Source organism: Oncorhynchus mykiss, chromosome 13, assembly GCF_013265735.2.
Source record: "Oncorhynchus mykiss isolate Arlee chromosome 13, USDA_OmykA_1.1, whole genome shotgun sequence".
Classification (NCBI taxonomy): Eukaryota; Metazoa; Chordata; class Actinopteri; order Salmoniformes; family Salmonidae; genus Oncorhynchus; species Oncorhynchus mykiss.
Window position 1 is genome coordinate 40158748 of NC_048577.1, and position 19707 is coordinate 40178454.

Sequence of the window (19707 nt, forward strand, 5' to 3'; positions counted from 1 at the left end):
CTTTGTTGACTGTTGCTGGGTGTTATCGCCCACCATCAACACCAGCCTGTACCCTACCTGCCGTAAGCTCTCTCCTGGCCCCTGACACTAAGTCTGAATTTGTCCTGCTAGGTGACCTAAACTGGGACATGCTTAAACCACCTGACCAAGTCCTAAAGCAATGGGACTCCCTAAATCTTTCTCAGATTATTACCAATCCCACAAGGCATGACTCCAAACACCCAGAAAAGGCTACTCTCCTTGATGTTATCCTCACAAATAATCCTGATATGTATCAGTCTGGTATTTTCTGTAATGACCTTATTTTCAGTGGTATTGTTAACGCCCCATAAAGAAAATTAGAATTAAAAACAGGTTCAGCCCCTGGTTCGACCGTGATCTGGCAGAGTTACTCCACCTCAAGAATTCCATTTGGCAATTTGCTCTGCACACGCATACTCAGTCTGACTGGCTCTCGTTCAGGCAAATTAGAAATAAGTGCACTCATGCTATCCATAAGGCCAAAGTTAGTTACTTTAAGGAGCAGTTCTCTCTCTGTGAGTCTATCCCCAAGAAGTTCTGGAAAATGGTTAAAGACCTGGAGAATAAACCCTCCTCTTCACAGCTGCCCATTTCCTAAACGATATCATAACCGCCATTGATAAAAGACAGTACTGTGCAGCCGTATTCATCGACCTGGCCAAGGCTTTCGACTCTGTCAATCACCACATTATTTTCGGCAGACTCAATAGCCTTGGTTTCTCAAATGACTGCCTCGCCTGGTTCACCAACTACTTCTCAGACAGAGTTCAGTGTGTCAAATCGGAGGGCCTGTTGTCCGGACCTCTGGCAGTCTCTATGGTGGTGCCACAGGGTTCAATTCTCGTGCCGACTCTTTTCTCTGTATACATCAATGATGTCGCTCTTGCTGCTGGTGATTTTCTGATCCACCTCTACACAGACGACAGCATTCTGTATACTTCTGGCCTTTCTGTAGACACTGTGTTAACTAACCTCCAGACGAGCTTCAATGCCATACAACTCTCCTTCCATGGCCTCCAACTGCTCTTAAATGCAAGTAAAACTAAATGCATGCTCTTCAACCGATCGCTGCCCGCATGTCCAGCATCACGGTTCTGACTTAGAATATGTGGACATCAACAAATACCTAGGTGTCTGATAAGACTGTAAACTCTCCTTCCAGATTCAAACGAAGCATCTCCAATCCAAAATTAAATCTAGAATCGGCTTCCTATTTCGCAACAAAGCCTCCTTCACTCATGCTGCCAAACATACCCTCGTAAAACTGACTATCCTACCGATCCACGACTTTGGCGATGTCATTTACAAAATAGTCTCCAACACTCTACCCAGCAAATTGGATGCAGTCTATCACAGTGCCATCTGTTCTGTCACCAAAGCCCCATATACTACCCACCACGGCGACCTGTATGCTCTCATTGGCTGGCCCTCACTACATATTCATCGCCAAACCCACTGGCTCCAGGTCATCTATAAGTCTTTGCTAGGTAAAGCTCCGCCTTATCTCAGCTCACTGGTCACCATAGCAGCACCCACCCGTAGTATGCGCTCCAGCAGGTATATCTCACTGGTCACCCCCAAAGCCAATTCCTCCTTTGGCTGCCATTCCTTCCAGTTTTCTGCTGCCGATGACTGGAACGAATTGCAAAAATCACTGAAGCTAGAGACTCATATCTCCCTCACTAACTTTAAGCATCTGCTGTCAGAGCAGCTCACAGATCATTGCACCTGTACATAAACCATCTGTAAATAGCCCATCCAACTACCTCATCCCCATATTGTTATATATTGTTTTTGCTCCTTTGCATCCCAGTATCTCTACTTGTACATTCATCTTCTGCACATCTTTCACTCCAGTGTTAATTGCTAAATTGTAATTACTTCGCCACTACAGACTATTTATTGCCTTCACCTCCCTAATCGTATCTCATTTGCACACACTATATGTAGATTTTTTCTATTGTGTTATAGACTGTACATTTGTATATTCCATGTGAAACTCTGTGTTGTTGTTTGTCGCACTGCTTTGCTTTATCTTGGCCAGGTCGCAGTTGTAAATGAGAACTTGTTCTCAACTGGCCTACCTGGTTAAATAAAGAGGAAATTAAATAAAAAATATAAAAAACAACTCCCCATGTCCTTTAATGTTGATGATGTGGTTGTTACTGACAAGGAGCACATGGCTGAGCTCTTCAATCACCACTTCATTAAGTCAGATTCCTATTTGACTCTGCCATGCCTCTTTGCTGTCCAACATTTCCTTATATCCCACCCCTTCTAATGTGACTATCCCTGATGCTCCTCCCTTTTTTCCCCCTTCCACACTACAAAGTTTCTGAGTCCGAGGTGCTAATGGAGCTCCTTGAACTTGACCACCAGATGGTTTAAACCCTTTCTTCTTAAAGGTTTCTGCCCCTATCATCGCCAAGCCTATATCTGACCTTTTTAACCTGTCTCTCCTCTCTGGGGAGGTTCCCATTGCTTGGAAGGCAGCCACGGTGCGTCCTTTATTTAAAGGGGAGATCAAGCTGATCCTAACTGTTGTAGGCCAATTTCTATTTTGCCCTGTTCATCAAAAGTGTTGGAAAAACTTGTCAATAATCAACTGACTGGATTTCTTGATGTCTATAGTATTCTCTCGGGTATGCAATCTGGTTTCCTCAGGTTATGGATGTGTCACTGCAACCTTAAAGATTCTAAATTATGTTCCCATTACCCTTGATTCTAAGCAATGTTGTGCTGCTATTGTTATTGACTTGGTCAAAGCTTTTGATACGGTAGACCATTACATTCTTGTGGGCCAGCAAAGGAGTATTGGTGTCTCTGAGGGGTCTTTGGCCTGTTTTGCTAACTACCTCTCTCAAAGAGTGCAGTGTATAAAGTCAGAGCATCTGCTGTCTCAGCCACTGCCTGTCACCAAGGGAGTACCCTAAGGCTCGATCCTAGGCCCCACGCTCTTCTCAATTTACATCAACCCCATAGCTCAAGCAGTAGGAAGCTCTCTCATCCATTTACATGCAGATGATACAGTCTTATACTCAACTGGCCCTTCCCCGGATTTTGTGTTAAACGCTCTACAATAAAGCTTTCTTAGTGCCCAACAAACTTTCTCTGCCCTTAACCTTGTTCTGAACACATCCAAAATAAAGGTTATGTGGTTTGGTAAGAAGAATGCCCCTCACCCCACCGATGTGATTACTACTGTACCTCTGAGGGTTTAGAACTTGAGGAGTACCTCATACTGTCATGTATTGTCATGTTGTGTCTTGTTTCTGTCCTTTCCCTTCACCCTGTCTCCCTCTGCTGGTCGTTATTAGGTTACCTTTTCTCCCCCTCTTTCCCCCAGCTGTTCCTTGTCTCCTCCTAACTACCTCGTCACCCCTTTTCCCACCTGTTCCCTTTTTCCCTCTGATTAGTCCTCTATATCTCTCTCTGTTTTTGTTTCTGTCTTTGTCGGATTCTTGTTTGTGTTTTTCATGCCTGAACCAGACTATCGTCATGTTTGCTGCAACCTTGTCCTGTCCTGTCGGAATCTGCCGGTCCATCTGAGCCTACCTATGTTTTGTTATTAAAGAAGCTCTGTTTACGTTAATTCGCTTTTGGGTCCTCATTCACGCACCGTAACAGAAGAATCCGACCAAGAATGGACCCAGCGACTTCGGATCCTCTCCACTCAGCCGTCGAGATCCAGGGAGCGATGCTAGGCAGACACGAGCAGGAATTGTCTGCTGCTCGACATGCCGTTGAGACCCTGGCCACCCAAGTCTCCAACCTCACAGAACAGGTTCACCATCTCCGCCTCGATCCACCGGCCACTTCCAGGGCTTTCGAATCTCCGGAGCCCAGAATCAATAACCCACCGTGTTACTCTGGGGAGCCCACTGAATGCCGCTCGTTCCTCACCCAGTGTGATATTGTGTTTTCTCTCCAGCCCAACACTTACTCCAGGAGCACTGCTCGTGTCGCCTACGTCATATCTCTCCTTACTGGACGGGCTCGTGAGTGGGGCACGGCAATCTGGGAGGCAAGGGCTGAGTGTACTAACCAGTATCAGGACTTTAAGGAGGAGATGATACGGGTTTTTGATCGATCTGTTTTTGGGGAGGAGGCTTCCAGGGCCCTGTCTTCCCTATGTCAAGGTAATCGATCCATAACAGACTACTCTATTGAGTTTCGCACTCTTGCTGCCTCCAGTGGCTGGAACGAGCCGGCTTTGCTCGCTCGTTTTCTGGAGGGTCTCCGCGCAGAGGTAAAGGATGAGATTCTCTCCCGGGAGGTTCCTTCCAGCGTGGATTCCTTGATTGAACTCGCTATTCGCATTGAGCGACGGGTTGATCTTCGTCACCGAGCTCGTGGAAAGGAGCTCGCGTTCTCCGTTGCCCCCCTCTCCGCATCACTACCATCTTCCTCTGCCGGCTCGGGTGCTGAGCCTATGCAGCTGGGAGGTATCCGCATCTCGACTAAGGAGAGGGAACGGAGAATCACCAACCGCCTCTGTCTCTATTGCGGTTCTGCTGGTCATTTTGTCACTTCATGTCCAGTAAAAGCCAGAGCTCATCAGTAAGCGGAGGGCTACTGGTGAGCGCTACTACTCCTGTCTCTCCTTCAAGATCCTGCACTACCTTGTCGGTCCATCTACGCTGGACCGGTTCGTCAGCTTCCTGCAGTGCCTTAATAGACTCTGGGGCGGAGGGCTGTTTTATGGACGAGACCTGGGCTCGGGAACATGACATTCCTCTCAGACAGTTAAGGGAGTCCACGGCCTTGTTCGCCCTGGATGGTAGTCCTCTCCCCAGGATTCAGCGTGAGACGCTACCTTTAACCCTCACTGTTTCTGGTAATCATAGCGAAACCATTTCTTTTTTAATTTTTCGTTCACCTTTTACACCTGTTGTTTTGGGCCATCCCTGGCTAGTTTGTCATAATCCTTCCATTAATTGGTCTAGTAATTCTATCCTCTCCTGGAACGTCTCTTGTCATGTGAAATGTTTAATGTCTGCTATCCCTCCTGTTTCCTCTGTCTCTTCTTCACAGGAGGAGCCTGGTGATTTGACAGGGGTGCCGGAGGAATATCACGATCTGCGCACGGTGTTCAGTCGGTCCAGGGCCACCTCTCTTCCTCCACACCGGTCGTATGATTGTAGTATTGATCTCCTTCCGGGAACCACTCCCCCCCGGGGTAGACTATACTCTCTGTCGGCTCCCGAACGTAAGGCTCTCGAAGATTATTTGTCTGTAGCTCTTGCCGCCGGTACCATAGTCCCCTCCTCCTCTCCCGCCGGAGCGGGGTTTTTTTTTGTTAAGAAGAAGGACGGGTCCCTGCGCCCCTGCATAGATTATCGAGGGCTGAATGACATAACAGTGAAGAATCGTTATCCGCTTCCTCTTATGTCTTCAGCCTTCGAGATCCTGCAGGGAGCCAGGTTTTTCACTAAGTTGGACCTTCGTAACGCTTACCATCTCGTGCGCATCAGGGAGGGGGACGAGTGGAAGACGGCGTTTAACACTCCGTTAGGGCACTTTGAATACCGGGTTCTTCCTTTCGGCCTCGCTAACGCTCCAGCTGTCTTTCAGGCATTAGTCAATGATGTCCTGAGAGACATGCTGAACATCTTTGTTTTCGTTTACCTTGACGATATCCTGATTTTTTCACCGTCACTCCAGATTCATGTTCAGCACGTTCGACGTGTCCTCCAGCGCCTTTTAGAGAATTGTCTTTTTGTGAAGGCTGAGAAGTGCTCTTTTCATGCCTCCTCCGTCACATTTCTCGGTTCTGTTATTTCCGCTGAAGGCATTAAGATGGATCCCGCTAAGGTCCAAGCTGTCATTGATTGGCCCGTCCCTAAGTCACGCGTCGAGCTGCAGCGCTTTCTCGGCTTCGCGAACTTCTATCGTCGTTTCATCCGTAATTTCGGTCAGGTGGCAGCTCCTCTCACAGCCCTTACTTCTGTCAAGACGTGCTTTAAGTGGTCCGTTTCCGCCCAGGGAGCTTTTGATCTCCTCAAGAATCGTTTTACATCCGCACCTATCCTTGTTACACCTGACGTCACTAGACAGTTCGTTGTCGAGGTTGACGCGTCAGAGGTGGGCGTGGGAGCCATTCTTTCTCAGCGCTCCCTCTCTGACGACAAGGTCCACCCTTGCGCGTATTTTTCTCATCGCCTGTCGCCGTCGGAACGTAACTATGATGTGGGAAACCGCGAACTGCTCGCCATCCGCTTAGCCCTAGGCGAATGGCGACAGTGGTTGGAGGGGGCGACCGTTCCTTTTGTCGTTTGGACTGACCATAGGAACCTTGAGTACATCCGTTCTGCCAAACGACTTAATGCGCGTCAGGCGCGCTGGGCGCTGTTTTTCGCTCGTTTCGAGTTCGTGATTTCTTATCGTCCGGGCTCTAAGAACACCAAGCCTGATGCTTTATCTCGTCTCTTCAGTTCTTCAGTAGCCTCCACTGACCCCGAGGGGATTCTCCCTGAGGGGCGTGTTGTCGGGTTGACTGTCTGGGGAATTGAGAGGCAGGTAAAGCAAGCACTCACTCAAACTCCGTCGCCGCGCGCTTGTCCTAGGAACCTTCTTTTCGTTCCCGTTCCTACTCGTCTGGCCGTTCTTCAGTGGGCTCACTCTGCCAAGTTAGCCGGCCATCCTGGCGTTCGGGGTACGCTTGCTTCCATTCGCCAGCGTTTTTGGTGGCCCACCCGGGAGCATGACACGCGTCGCTTCGTGGCTGCTTGTTCGGTCTGCGCGCAGACTAAGTCCGGTAACTCCCCTCCTGCCGGCCGTCTCAGGCCGCTTCCCATTCCCTCTCGACCGTGGTCTCACATCGCCTTAGATTTTGTCACCGGACTGCCTTCGTCAGCGGGGAAGACTGTTATTCTTACGGTTGTCGACAGGTTCTCTAAGGCGGCTCATTTTATTCCCCTTGCTAAGCTTCCTTCTGCTAAAGAGACGGCACAAATCATCATCGAGAATGTTTTCAGAATTCATGGCCTTCCGTCAGACGTCGTTTCGGACAGAGGTCCGCAATTCACGTCTCAATTTTGGAGGGAGTTTTGCCGTTTGATTGGGGCTTCCGTCAGTCTCTCTTCCGGCTTTCACCCCCAGTCTAACGGTCAAGCAGAACGGGCCAATCAGACTATTGGTCGCATCTTACGCAGTCTTTCTTTTCGCAACCCTGCGTCTTGGTCAGAACAGCTCCCCTGGGCAGAATACGCCCACAACTCGCTTCCTTCGTCTGCGACCGGGCTATCTCCTTTTCAGAGTAGCCTCGGGTACCAGCCTCCGCTGTTCTCATCTCAGTTCGCCGAGTCCAGCGTCCCCTCCGCTCAGGCTTTTGTCCAACGTTGCGAGCGCACCTGGAAGAGGGTCAGGTCTGCACTTTGCCGTTATAGGGCGCAGACTGTGAGAGCTGCTAATAAGCGTAGAACTAAGAGTCCTAGATATTGTCGCGGTCAGAGAGTTTGGCTCTCCACTCAGAACCTTCCCCTTAAGACCGCTTCTCGCAAGTTGACCCCGCGGTTCATTGGTCCGTTCCGTATTTCTCGGATCATTAATCCTGTCGCAGTGCGACTTCTTCTTCCGCGATATCTTCGTCGCGTCCACCCGGTCTTCCATGTCTCCTGTGTCAAGCCCGTTCTTCGCGCCCCCGCTCGTCTTCCCCCCCCCCCCCATCCTTGTCGAGGGCGCACCCATCTACAGGGTCCGTAGGATTTTGGACATGCGTCCTCGGGGCCGTGGTCATCAGTACCTAGTAGATTGGGAGGGGTACGGTCCTAAGGAGAGGAGTTGGGTTCCCTCTCGGGACGTGCTGGACCGTGCGCTGATCGATGATTTCCTCCGTTGCCGCCAGGTTTCCTCCTCGAGTGCGCCAGGAGGCGCTCGGTGAGTGGGGGGGTACTGTCATGTATTGTCATGTTGTGTCTTGTTTCTGTCCTTTCCCTTCACCCTGTCTCCCTCTGCTGGTCGTTATTAGGTTACCTTTTCTCCCCCTCTTTCCCCCAGCTGTTCCTTGTCTCCTCCTAACTACCTCGTCACCCCTTTTCCCACCTGTTCCCTTTTTCCCTCCGATTAGTCCTCTATATCTCTCTCTGTTTTTGTTTCTGTCTTTGTCGGATTCTTGTTTGTGTTTTTCATGCCTGAACCAGACTATCGTCATGTTTGCTGCAACCTTGTCCTGTCCTGTCGGAATCTGCCGGTCCATCTGAGCCTACCTATGTTTTGTTATTAAAGAAGCTCTGTTTACGTTAATTCGCTTTTGGGTCCTCATTCACGCACCGTAACACATACAATTACTTGGGAGTAAGGCTAGACGGTACACTGTCCTTCTCTCAGCACTTATCAGAGCTGCAGGCTAAGGTTAAATCTAGACTTGGTTTCCTCTATCGTATTCACTCTTCTTTCACCACAGCTGCCAAACTAAACCTGATTCAGATTACCATCCTACCCATGCTACCCATCTATAGATTTCTATATAATTTTAGATCTTTACCATTCGGCCATCAGATTTGCCACCAATGCTTCTTTTAAAGGAAACTAGTCATCTTTGTATACCTGTCGCAAGACCCACTGGTTGATGATGCTTATTCATAAAACCCTCTTAGGCCTCACTCCCCCCTATCTGAGATACCTACTGCAGCCCTCATCCTCCACATACAACACCCGTTTTGCCAGTCACATTCTGTTAAAGGTCCCAAAAGTACACACTTCCCTGGGTTGCTCCTCTTTTCAGTTCGCTGCAGCTAGCGACTGGAACGAGCTGCAACAAACACTCAAACCGGACCGTTTTATCTCCATCTCTTCATTCAAAGACTCAATCATGGACACTCTTACTGACAGTTGTGGCTGCTTCACCTGATGTATTGTTGCCTCTACCTTCTTTCTCTTTGTGCTGTTGTCTGTGCCCAATAATGTTTGTACCATGTTGTGCTGCTGCTATGTTGTGCTGCTACCATGTTGTTGTCATGTGTTTCTACCATGCTGTGTTTTCATGTGTTGCTGCCATGCTATGTTGTTGTCTTAGGTGTCTTGTCATGTGTGTTTTGTCCTATATTTGTATTTTATGTAAACATTTTTATCCCAGCCCCCTGTCCCCGCAGGAGGCCTTTTGCCTTCTGGTAGGCCGTCATTGTAAATAAGAATTTGTTCTTAACTGACTTGCCTAACCAGGACAACATGAAACCAGGACAACATGAGAGGATATTTTTAAAGTATTGGACAGCTTTGTGACATCAAATGGACTTTGGTGGTCAAGATGTGTTGGTATCTGTACTGATGGCTCAAAAGCCATGACAGGGTGACATAGTGGAGCGGTTACGCGCGTGCAAGCAGTTGCTCCCGACACCACTTGGGTACACTGCAGCATCCACCGAGAGGATCTCGCTGCCAAGGGAACGCCTGACAGCTTGAAAGACATTTTGGACACTACATTGAACATGGTTAACTTTGTCAAAACAAGGCCCCTGAACTCTTGTGTATATTCTGCATTATGCAATGATATGGGCAGCGACCATGTAACACTTTTGCAGCATACAGAAGTGCGCTGGTTATCAAGGGGCAAAGTTTTGACACTTTTTTCAAATTGAGAGATGTTTTTTTTACTGACCATCATTTTCACTTGTCTGACCGCTTGCCTGATGATGAGTTTCTCACACGACTGGCCTATCTGGGTGATGTTTTTTCTCGTCTGAATGATCTGAATCTAAAATTACAGGGACTCTCAAATCAAATGTATTTATATAGCCCTTCTTACATCAGCTGATATCTCAAAGTGCTGTACAGAAACACAGCCTAAAACCCCAAACAGCAAGCAATGCAGGTGTAGAAGCACGGTGACTAGGAAAAACTCCCTAGAAAGGCCAAAACCTAGGAAGAAACCTAGAGAGGAACCAGGCTATGAGGGGTGGCCAGTCCTCTTCTGGCTGTGCCGGGTGGAGATTATAACAGAACATGGCCAAGATGTTCAAATGTACATAAATGACCAGCATGGTCAAATAATAATAATCACAGTGGTTGTCGAGGGTGCAGCAAGTCAGCACCTCAGGAGTAAATGTCAGTTGGTTTTTCATAGCCGATCATTAAGAGTATCTCTACCGCTCCTGCTGTCTCTAGAGAGTTGAAAACAGCAGGTCTGGGACAGGTAGCACGTCCGGTGAACAGGTCAGGGTTCCATAGCCGCAGGCAGTTGAACAGTTGAAACTGGAGCAGCAGCACAGCCAGGTGGACTGGGGACAGCAAGGAGTCATCATGCCAGGTAGTCCTGAGGCATGGTCTTAGGGCTCAGGTCCTCCGAGAGAGAGAAAGAAAGAGAGAATTAGAGAGGGCATACTTAAATTCACACAGGACACCGGATAAGACAGGAGAAGTACTCCAGATATAACAGACTGACCCTAGCTCCCCGACACAAACTACTGCAGCATAAATACTGGAGGCTGAGACAGGAGGGGTCAGGAGACACTGTGGCACCATCCGATGATACCCTCGGACAGGGCCAAACAGGCAGGATATAACTCCACCCACTTTGCCAAAGCACAGCCCCCACACCACTAGAGGGATATCTTCAACCACCAACTTACCATCCTGAGACGAGGCCGAGTATAGCCCACAAAAATCTCCGCCACGGCACAACCCAAGGGGGGGCGCCAACCCAGACAGGAAGATCACGTCAGTGACTCAACCCACTCAAGTGACGCACCCCTACTAGGGACTGTATGGAAGAGCACCAGTAAGCCAGTGACTCAGCCCCTGTAATAGGGTTAGAGGCAGAGAATCCCAGTGGAGAGAGGGGAGTTTCTTGCTGTTAAGACACTGATGCCCTTTGCAACCACGTACCTATGTGAGAGTGGATTCTCGGCCCTCACTAGCATGAAAACTAAATACAGGCACAGACTGTGTGGAAAATTGTTTAAGACTGAGACTCTCCAATACAACCCAACATTGTTGGTGCATCCTTTCAAGCACACCCTTCTCATTAACCTGTGGTGAGTTATTCACCATCTTTGATGAACAAATAAGGTTTTATATGTAAGATGGCTAAATAAAGAGCTAAATTATTGATTATTATTATATTATTATTTGTGCCCTGGTCCTATAAGAGCGCTTTGTCACTTCCCACGAGCCGGTTTGTGACAAAAACTCATACTCATTCTTATGTTCTTATGCAGGCTTACAATGATGGCAAAAAAAAATCAAAATTTGAGAGTGTGCTGACCCTGGTGCTAGAGGGGATACACAGCGGGAGGTTGAATGTTTGAAGGGGTACAGGACTAAAAAAAGTTTGGGAACCACTGGCCTAAACCATTTCACCTGTCATCGCCACTTTACACCACGTTTTAACATACAGAAAACACATTGGTAATTCATCCATATGCATGCCCATGTGACTCAGTCTATAGTTGTGTATTTACAAATCTTTGCATTGGTTCCACAAACCAAATCTTACATAGTGAGATTTTAAGTTGCCAATGCAACTTAACAGTTGCATTGGCAACCGTTGTTCCTGTTTGAGTACATCTTTGGGCTTAAGGTCCTTGAGGGCTGTAGGCAGCAGAAAGTGTGGGAGCTTTAGATGGGATGATAGATGTCAGTCAGGGATGCCAATTACAGGAGAGTGGATCCTCAGCATATGTGCTAAATGGAGCAGAACGTCCATCCCCTGAGTGCACCATGGCAGAGCCGATGAGTGGCCACTTGGGACCCAGCCAAAGACCCACCCATCCCATAGCTCATCTGTCTCTCAGTGTCCCTCTGTGTCACTCATACAGTGCCTTGCGAAAGTATTCGCCCCCCTTGAACTTTGCGACCTTTTGCCACATTTCAGGCTTCAAACATAAAGATATAAAACTGTATTTTTTTGTGAAGAATCAACAACAAGTGGGACACAATCATGAAGTGGAACGACATTTATTGGATATTTCAAACTTTTTTAACAAATCAAAAACTGAAAAATTGGGCGTGCAAAATTATTCAGCCCCCTTAAGTTAATACTTTGTAGCGCCACCTTTTGCTGCGATTACATCTGACCAGAGCACCTTCTTCCACATGTTTGGTGTGTCTCCCAGGTGGCTTGTGGCAAACTTTAAACAACACTTTTTATGGATATCTTTAAGAAATGGCTTTCTTCTTGCCACTCTTCCATAAAGGCCAGATTTGTGCAATATACGACTGATTGTTGTCCTATGGACAGAGTCTCCCAACTCAGCTGTAGATCTCTGCAGTTCATCCAGAGTGATCATGGGCCTCTTGGCTGCATCTCTGATCAGTCTTCTCCTTGTATGAGCTGAAAGTTTAGAGGGACGGCCAGGTCTTGGTAGATTTGCAGTGGCCTGATACTCCTTCCATTTCAATATTATCGCTTGCACAGTGCTCCTTGGGATGTTTAAAGCTTGGGAAATCTTTTTGTATCCAAATCCGGCTTTAAACTTCTTCACAACAGTATCTCGGACCTGCCTGGTGTGTTCCTTGTTCTTCATGATGCTCTCTGCGCTTTTAACGGACCTCTGAGACTATCACAGTGCAGGTGCATTTATACGGAGACTTGATTACACACAGGTGGATTGTATTTATCATCATTAGTCATTTAGGTCAACATTGGATCATTCAGAGATCCTCACTGAACTTCTGGAGAGAGTTTGCTGCACTGAAAGTAAAGGGGCTGAATAATTTTGCACAGCCAATTTTTCAGTTTTTGATTTGTTAAAAAAGTTTGAAATATCCAATAAATGTCGTTCCACTTCATGATTGTGTCCCACTTGTTGTTGATTCTTCACAAAAAAATACAGTTTTATATCTTTATGTTTGAAGCCTGAAATGTGGCAAAAGGTCGCAAAGTTCAAGGGGGCCGAATACTTTCGCAAGGCACTGTATAAGTATGTAGGCCTACCATACCCATCTCTGAGGGACATGGATAAAGCAATGGGTCTAGGGTGTGAAACTCATTGCGAGGTTCCAGCACTACTGCGTCAGCCAAACACTGGCATCACTGAACAACTTGTATCCCACATTAAACTAAGATATGAGGATGTATTAATCTTCAACCCCCCATAATATGTCTGTGCCAGATAAGGTCAGGAATGCAATGGGTAGTTTCATAGTAAAATATTCTATAAAAATAAACCAGTAGAGTAGCCCAGACTCCTCCAGCAGAGTAACCCAGACTCCTCCAGCAAAGTAACCCAGACTCCTCCAGCAAAGTAACCCAGACTCCTCCAGCAGAGTAGCCCAGACTCCTCCAGCAGAGTAGCCCAGACTCCTCCAGCAGAGTAGCCCAGACTCCTCCAGCAGAGAAACCCAGACTCCTCCAGCAGAGAAACCCAGACTCCTCCAGCAGAGAAACCCAGACTCCTCCACTAGAGAAACCCAGAGTCCTCCACTAGAGAAACACAGACTCCTCTCAATCCGTTGTCTCATTTACATTTTAGTCTCACTAGAGCTTGATCAATTCCACCTCTTCATGTGACACAGGGATAATGGGTCTCTGGTGCAGGCTGTGGCCAGGTACTCCTCTATAACTACCCAGGCTAGAGAGATAGGAGCTAGCGATGCTATCTGTGGACCACAGTAAAAACAAAAGGGTGTCATGAAGACGCCCAGTGGGAAGTGACATGAACTTGACACGAAGTGGTCTCATCTGATGCAGCCTACAGTCTCCTGTGGATTCTCAAGACAGGCCTGTGAGACAGTGGAAAAATGTTCATCGCTACTCTCCAGCCTGGAGTCTACAAATGTAATTCTACGACAGCAGCGATATCAGCCCAGATGCACTCGTTTTTTTGGTCGTTCATCAATCAAATGCCAAGCAGAAAAATCATCCAGAGACAGTACACTTGAGAAATCTGGCGCTTAGCAACCTACAGGACTTGACTGCAAATACCATAATATGTGTGATTTATTCAAAAATGCATTAATGATGCTTATTCTGAATATGCCATTCTGTCAGCGATATGATTTATCATACACAGTGAGGGCATGGTCATTTACTAAAGTATGACAGAATTAGGTTATTGAGCTGATTTAATTTCCAGAGGGAACCACCCCAGTGGGGGAAAAAAACATGATTTGCCAATTAACAATAATCTCTCCTGTCCTTTTCAGGGACATTACAATAACTGCAATAGCTTTTTAAAGCTAGAGGTTTAAATGAAGGCACAAAGTATGTCCATAATCATGAGTAAACTCTGTGGAAATTACAGAAAGTTAGTTGTTATATGCTCATTAGTTTCTCCAGTGTTGTGTTTATGTACAGCTGCTGTCTATTTGGTAAAGACCACCCTAGGTTAACCTGTACATACAGTACTTTATGATAAATCACACTAATATGATCAGTTCATAATTGCAATGAAACAGACAAACGAGGATATTACAATAATCAGAATAAGCACCATTTTGCTTTGACATCAACCGAACACAGAATATAAGGGAAATTATGATAATGAACTATTGAACTATCAAGTGCTAAAGTAGGCCGTCATTGGACATAAGAATTTGTTATTTAACCGACTTGCCTAGTTAAATAAAGGTTCAATGAAAATATTTAACCCAGTTTAAAAAAATTACAAAATAAACGTCTGTAGTTATGCAGAACAGGATGGTAAACAAAGTACATTATTTCCCGGCTGTCAGCGGCGCTACTGATGTGCCATTCAAACCCCTGCAACACAGTGAGGATGCTCTGACAAGGGGAAAATCAGAAAGATGACAAGTAATCCTTAAAAACACCTTATGCTGAAGATAATTAGTCATCTCTGCATACAACCATGAGTGGAATACCAAGTAGCTAGGCCGATGGCAAAATATATTTGAACATCAATTTTATGTGTATATTTTTGTAGTTTTTGGGTCATCTTGAAATGGGGGGCCATTTTAATCAGGCAAGGGGAAACTGCTTAAAAAAATATGGTTTGGATTTTGAGTTGAGAGCTAATGTATTTTGCTGACACATCTGCCTGGCTCCATCACAGAGCTTATGGTCTGGAGGTCCCAGCTGTATGCCAGCACAGAGTTCATGCTTTAGTGTGTTAGTGTGAAATGTTAGTGTGTTTGTGTGTGCGTGCGTGCGTGCTCGCATATGTAAACGTGTGTGTATGTGTTTCTTTAAGCGAGAGTAAAACCAAATGGTGTATGTTTTACATGGTTGGGACGTGGGAAATGTGAGGGGGACTTGTGCTTTCATAGCTCCTGTCTTGTCTTGTACACCTCCATTTTTCAATTGCCTTCTGTTGCTGTAGTAGGGCACAGGAAGGTGGATTTGACCAAATCAATGTTTTGAAGACCAACATACAGTACCAGTCAAAGGTTTGGACACACCTTCTCATTCAAGGGTTTTTCTTTATTTTTAAGGCCACCATTTGCCTTGATGACAGCTTTGCACACTCTTTGCATTCTCTCAACCAGCTTCACCTGGAATGCTTTTCTAACAGTCTTCAAGGAGTCCCCACATGTGCTGAGCACTTGTTTACTGCTTTTCTTTCACTTTGCGGTCCAACTAATCCCAAACCATCTCAATTGGATTGAAGTCGGGTGATTGTGGAGGCCAGGTCATCTGATGCAGCACTCCATCACTCTCCTTTGACATTTTCTTAAAGTGCAGTCACAAAAACCATAAAGTGCTATGATGAAACGGGCTCTCATGAGGACAGCCACAGGAAAGGAAGACTCAGAGTTACCTCTGCTATAGAGGATAAGTTCATTAGACTAAACTGCACCTCAGATTGCAGCCCAAATAAATGCTTCACAGAGTTCAAGTAACAGACACATCTCAACATCAACTGCTCAGAGGAGACTGCTTGAATCAGGCCTTCTTAGTCAAATTTATGCAAAGAAACCACAACTAAAGGACACCAATAAGAAGAAGAGACTTGCATGGCCAAGAAACACAAGCAATGGACATTAGACTGGTGGAAATCTGTCCTTTGGTCTGATGAGTCCAAATTTGAGATTTTTGGTTCCAAACCGCCATGCCTTTGTGAGACATAAAGTAGGTGAATGGATAATCTCCTCATGTGTGGTGGTTTCCACCGTGAAGGAGAAGGAGGAGAAGGTGTGATGGTGTGGGGCTGCTTTACTGGTGACTGTCTGTGATTTATTTAGAATTAAAGGCACACTTAACCAGCATGGCTACCACAGCGTGAAGGAAAAGTAGCCAACAATTGCTCAGCATATGTTGGGACTCCTTCAAGAAAAGCATTCCAGGTGAAGCTGGTTAAGAGAATTCCAAGAGTGTGCAAAGCTGTCATCATGGCGAAGGGTGGCTACTTTGAAGAATCTCAAATGTAGAACATACTCTGATTTGTTTAACACTTTTTTGGTTACTATGTGATTCCAGATGTGTTGTTTCCTAGTTTTGATGTCTTCACTATTATTCTACAATGTAGAAAATAGTCCAAACAAAGAAAAATCCTGGAATGAGTAGGTGTGTCCAAACTTTTGACTGGTACTGTACAAAGCAAAAAACTTAGCTATAATGGTACAAGCTGTATAGCTGAATTTCCAATTCACTTGAAGGGAAAGATGTGTAATACATCCATATATATTGAAAATGCTGTGCTAATTGTTGAATGGTATTCCTCAAGAACATCTGACTACTGCAGAGACTACTGATAAAATAGCCAAGGACATGTTGGTTACTTGTACAGCATGTTAGGCTACAGCAAAGAGCATTACAGATTGAAAGGCTTTTGTGAAAGTTAATTTAGGAGCCTTGACCAGCGAAATAGCTGTTTCTCTTCCTTTTTCTGCAACAGTAATTTCTGAGCCTCACTTTGTTCTGTACCTAGACAGAAAGTGCTTATTTCAGGCAGAAAGCCTATTATGTTCTTCGTATTCAACATCCTGATACGGTCTCCTACTGTCAGTGATGGCTTTATCCCGTTCCCCAAAAAGCACATTACCATATGTATATGTTCAATGGAAGATAGAGCGAGTCATTCTATTTGTACTGCCTACCTTGCCGGCATCATTGCTATTGTCCAATCTTTAACTGAGCAAAAAAATGGAATGGATCTCGAATTATGTCGTTTTACCACTTTTTGGGGGGAACTTTAACTATTTCTTCTTTCTGGATGTTAGTAAAACCTGTGATTTTCCTAAATAATGTTGCAGCACTCGTTGCCTGTCTTTGATAGAGTGGAAGATGTATATTACATCTGATGAATGAGATGCTGAAGTGACCAGCCCTTGTCAATACTGTTTACATATCTGGACATGCATTCCTCTAATAAAACTGAACGTATTCTCTCTGTTTTGTATTTTTTGAAGTTGTATTGTGCTATCTATTGTTCTGTGACAATATGACCATGGAACAAATCTCCATGGTGACTACCCTTAAATTCACCTGCAGTTGATTCAGTAAAGCAAGGGCTTCGTGTTGTACTATTCCTGATGTGCAGTTTAGCTCCCTTTCACTGACCTGCTGTCCCATGTCTGAGAGGACTGGTGAAATGCTGAGTGGTCTGATTGAAGGTCCAGAGAGACCCCCCTGCCCAGATGGAATGAGCTAGCCTGTAATGAATGGGGTGTGGGGAGAATGGTTACTGCCTCTCTTGGGGGGGGGGGGTCAATTAATAATAAGCTCTTTGAAAGACCTCTCAAACATTTCTTCACATGTTGTCACCCCATTAGGTAGCAGTAATTTTGGATTTCACAGGGTCTTGCACTGTTATGCATTGGAGAACCCCCACCCCCCATGTTTATGCTTGCTTTGGCACATAACTAATTCTAATTTGACTGTATTACACTGTCTTTTAGTGGGCAAAGACAAAGTATATTTATATTGCAGTGTTAGCAGGTTCACTACATATCCGGGTTCGATTCCGGGCTGTGTTGCGACCGGGAGACCCATGAGGCGGCGAACAATTGGCCCAGTGCCGTCCGGGTTCGGTGGGGGTTTGGCCGGCCGGGATTTCTGTGTTCCATCGTGCTCTAGTGACTACTGTGGCCGGTCGGGCACATGCAGGTGGACACGGTTGCCAGGTGTATGGTGTTTCCTCCGACACATTGGTGCTTCTGGCTTCAGGATTAAGCGAGCAGTGTGTCAAGAAGCAGTGTGGTTGGCGGGTCGTGTTTCAGAGAAAGCATGGCTCTCAGCCTTCACCTCTCCCGAGTCCGTACGGGATTTGCAGCTATGGTACAAGACTGTAACTACCAATTGGAGAGATAAAGGGGTAACAAAATATATACAGTATGAAGTTTACATACACCTTAGCCAAATACATTTAAACTCAGTTTTTCACAATTCCTGACATTAAATTCTAGTAAAAATTCCCTGTCTTAGGTCAGTTAGGATCACCACTTTATTTTAAGAATGTGAAATGTCAGGATGATAGTAGAGAGAATGATTTATTTCAGCTTTTATTTCTTTCATCACATTGGCTCAGAAGTACATACACTCAATTAGTATTTGGTAGCATAGCCTTTAAATAGCCTTTAAATTGTGTAACTTGGGTCAAACATTTTGGGTAGCCTTCCACAAGCTTCCCACAATAAGTTTGGTGTGTTTGGAATGTTTGCCCATTCCTCCTGACAGAGCTGGTGTAACTGACTCAGGTTTGTTGACCTCCTTGCTCGCACACACTTTTTCAGTTCTGCCCACAAATGTTCAATTGAGGTCAGGGTTTTGTGATGGCCACTCCAAGACTTTGTTGTCCTTAAGCCATTTTGCCACAACTTTGGACATATGCTTGGGGTCATTGTCCATTTGGAAGACCCATTTGCGAGCAAGCTTTAACTGCCTGACTGATGTCTTGAGATGTTGCTTCAATATATGCAAATAATATTCCTCCCTCATGATGCCATCTATTTTGTGAAGTGCACCAGGCCCTCCTGCAGCAAAGCACCCCCACAACATGATGCTGCCACCCCCGTGCTTCATGGTTGGGATGGTATTCTTCGGCTTGCAAGCATCCCCCTTTTTCCTCCAAACATAACGATGGTCATCATGTCCAAACAGTTTTATTTTTGTTTCATCAGACCAGATGACATTTATCCAAAAAGTATGATCTTTGTCCCCATGTGCAGTTGCAAACCGTAGTCTGTTTTTTTTATGGCGGTCTTGGAGCAATGGCTTCTTCCTTACTGAGCAGCCTTTCAGGTTATGTCGATATAGGACTCGTTTAACTGTGGATGAAGATACTTTGTACCTGTTTCCTCAGCATCTTCACAAGGTCCTTTGCTGTTGTTCTGGGATTGATTTGCACTTTTCGCACCAAAGTACGTTCATGTCTAGGAGACAGAATGCGTCTCCTTCCTGAGCGGTATTACAGCTGCGTGGTCCCATGATGTTTATACTTGCGTACTATTGTTTGTACAGATGAACGTGGCACCTTCAGGCGTTTGGAAAATGCTCCAAAGGATGAACCAGACTTCTGGAGGTCTACAATTTTTGTTCTGAGGTTATGGCTGATTTCTTTTGATTTTCCCATGATGTCAAGCAAAGAGACACTGAATTTGAAGGTAGGCCTTGGAATACATCCACAGGTACACCTCCAATTGACTCAAATGATGTCAATTAGCCTATGACATCATTTTCCGGACATTTCCAAGCTGTTTAAAGGCACAGTCATCTTAGTGTATGTAAACTTCTGACCCACTGGAATTGTGATACAATGAATTATAAGTGAAATATTTTGTCTGTAAACAATTGTTGGAAACATTACTTGTGTCATACACAAAGTAGATGTCCTAACCGACTTACCAAAA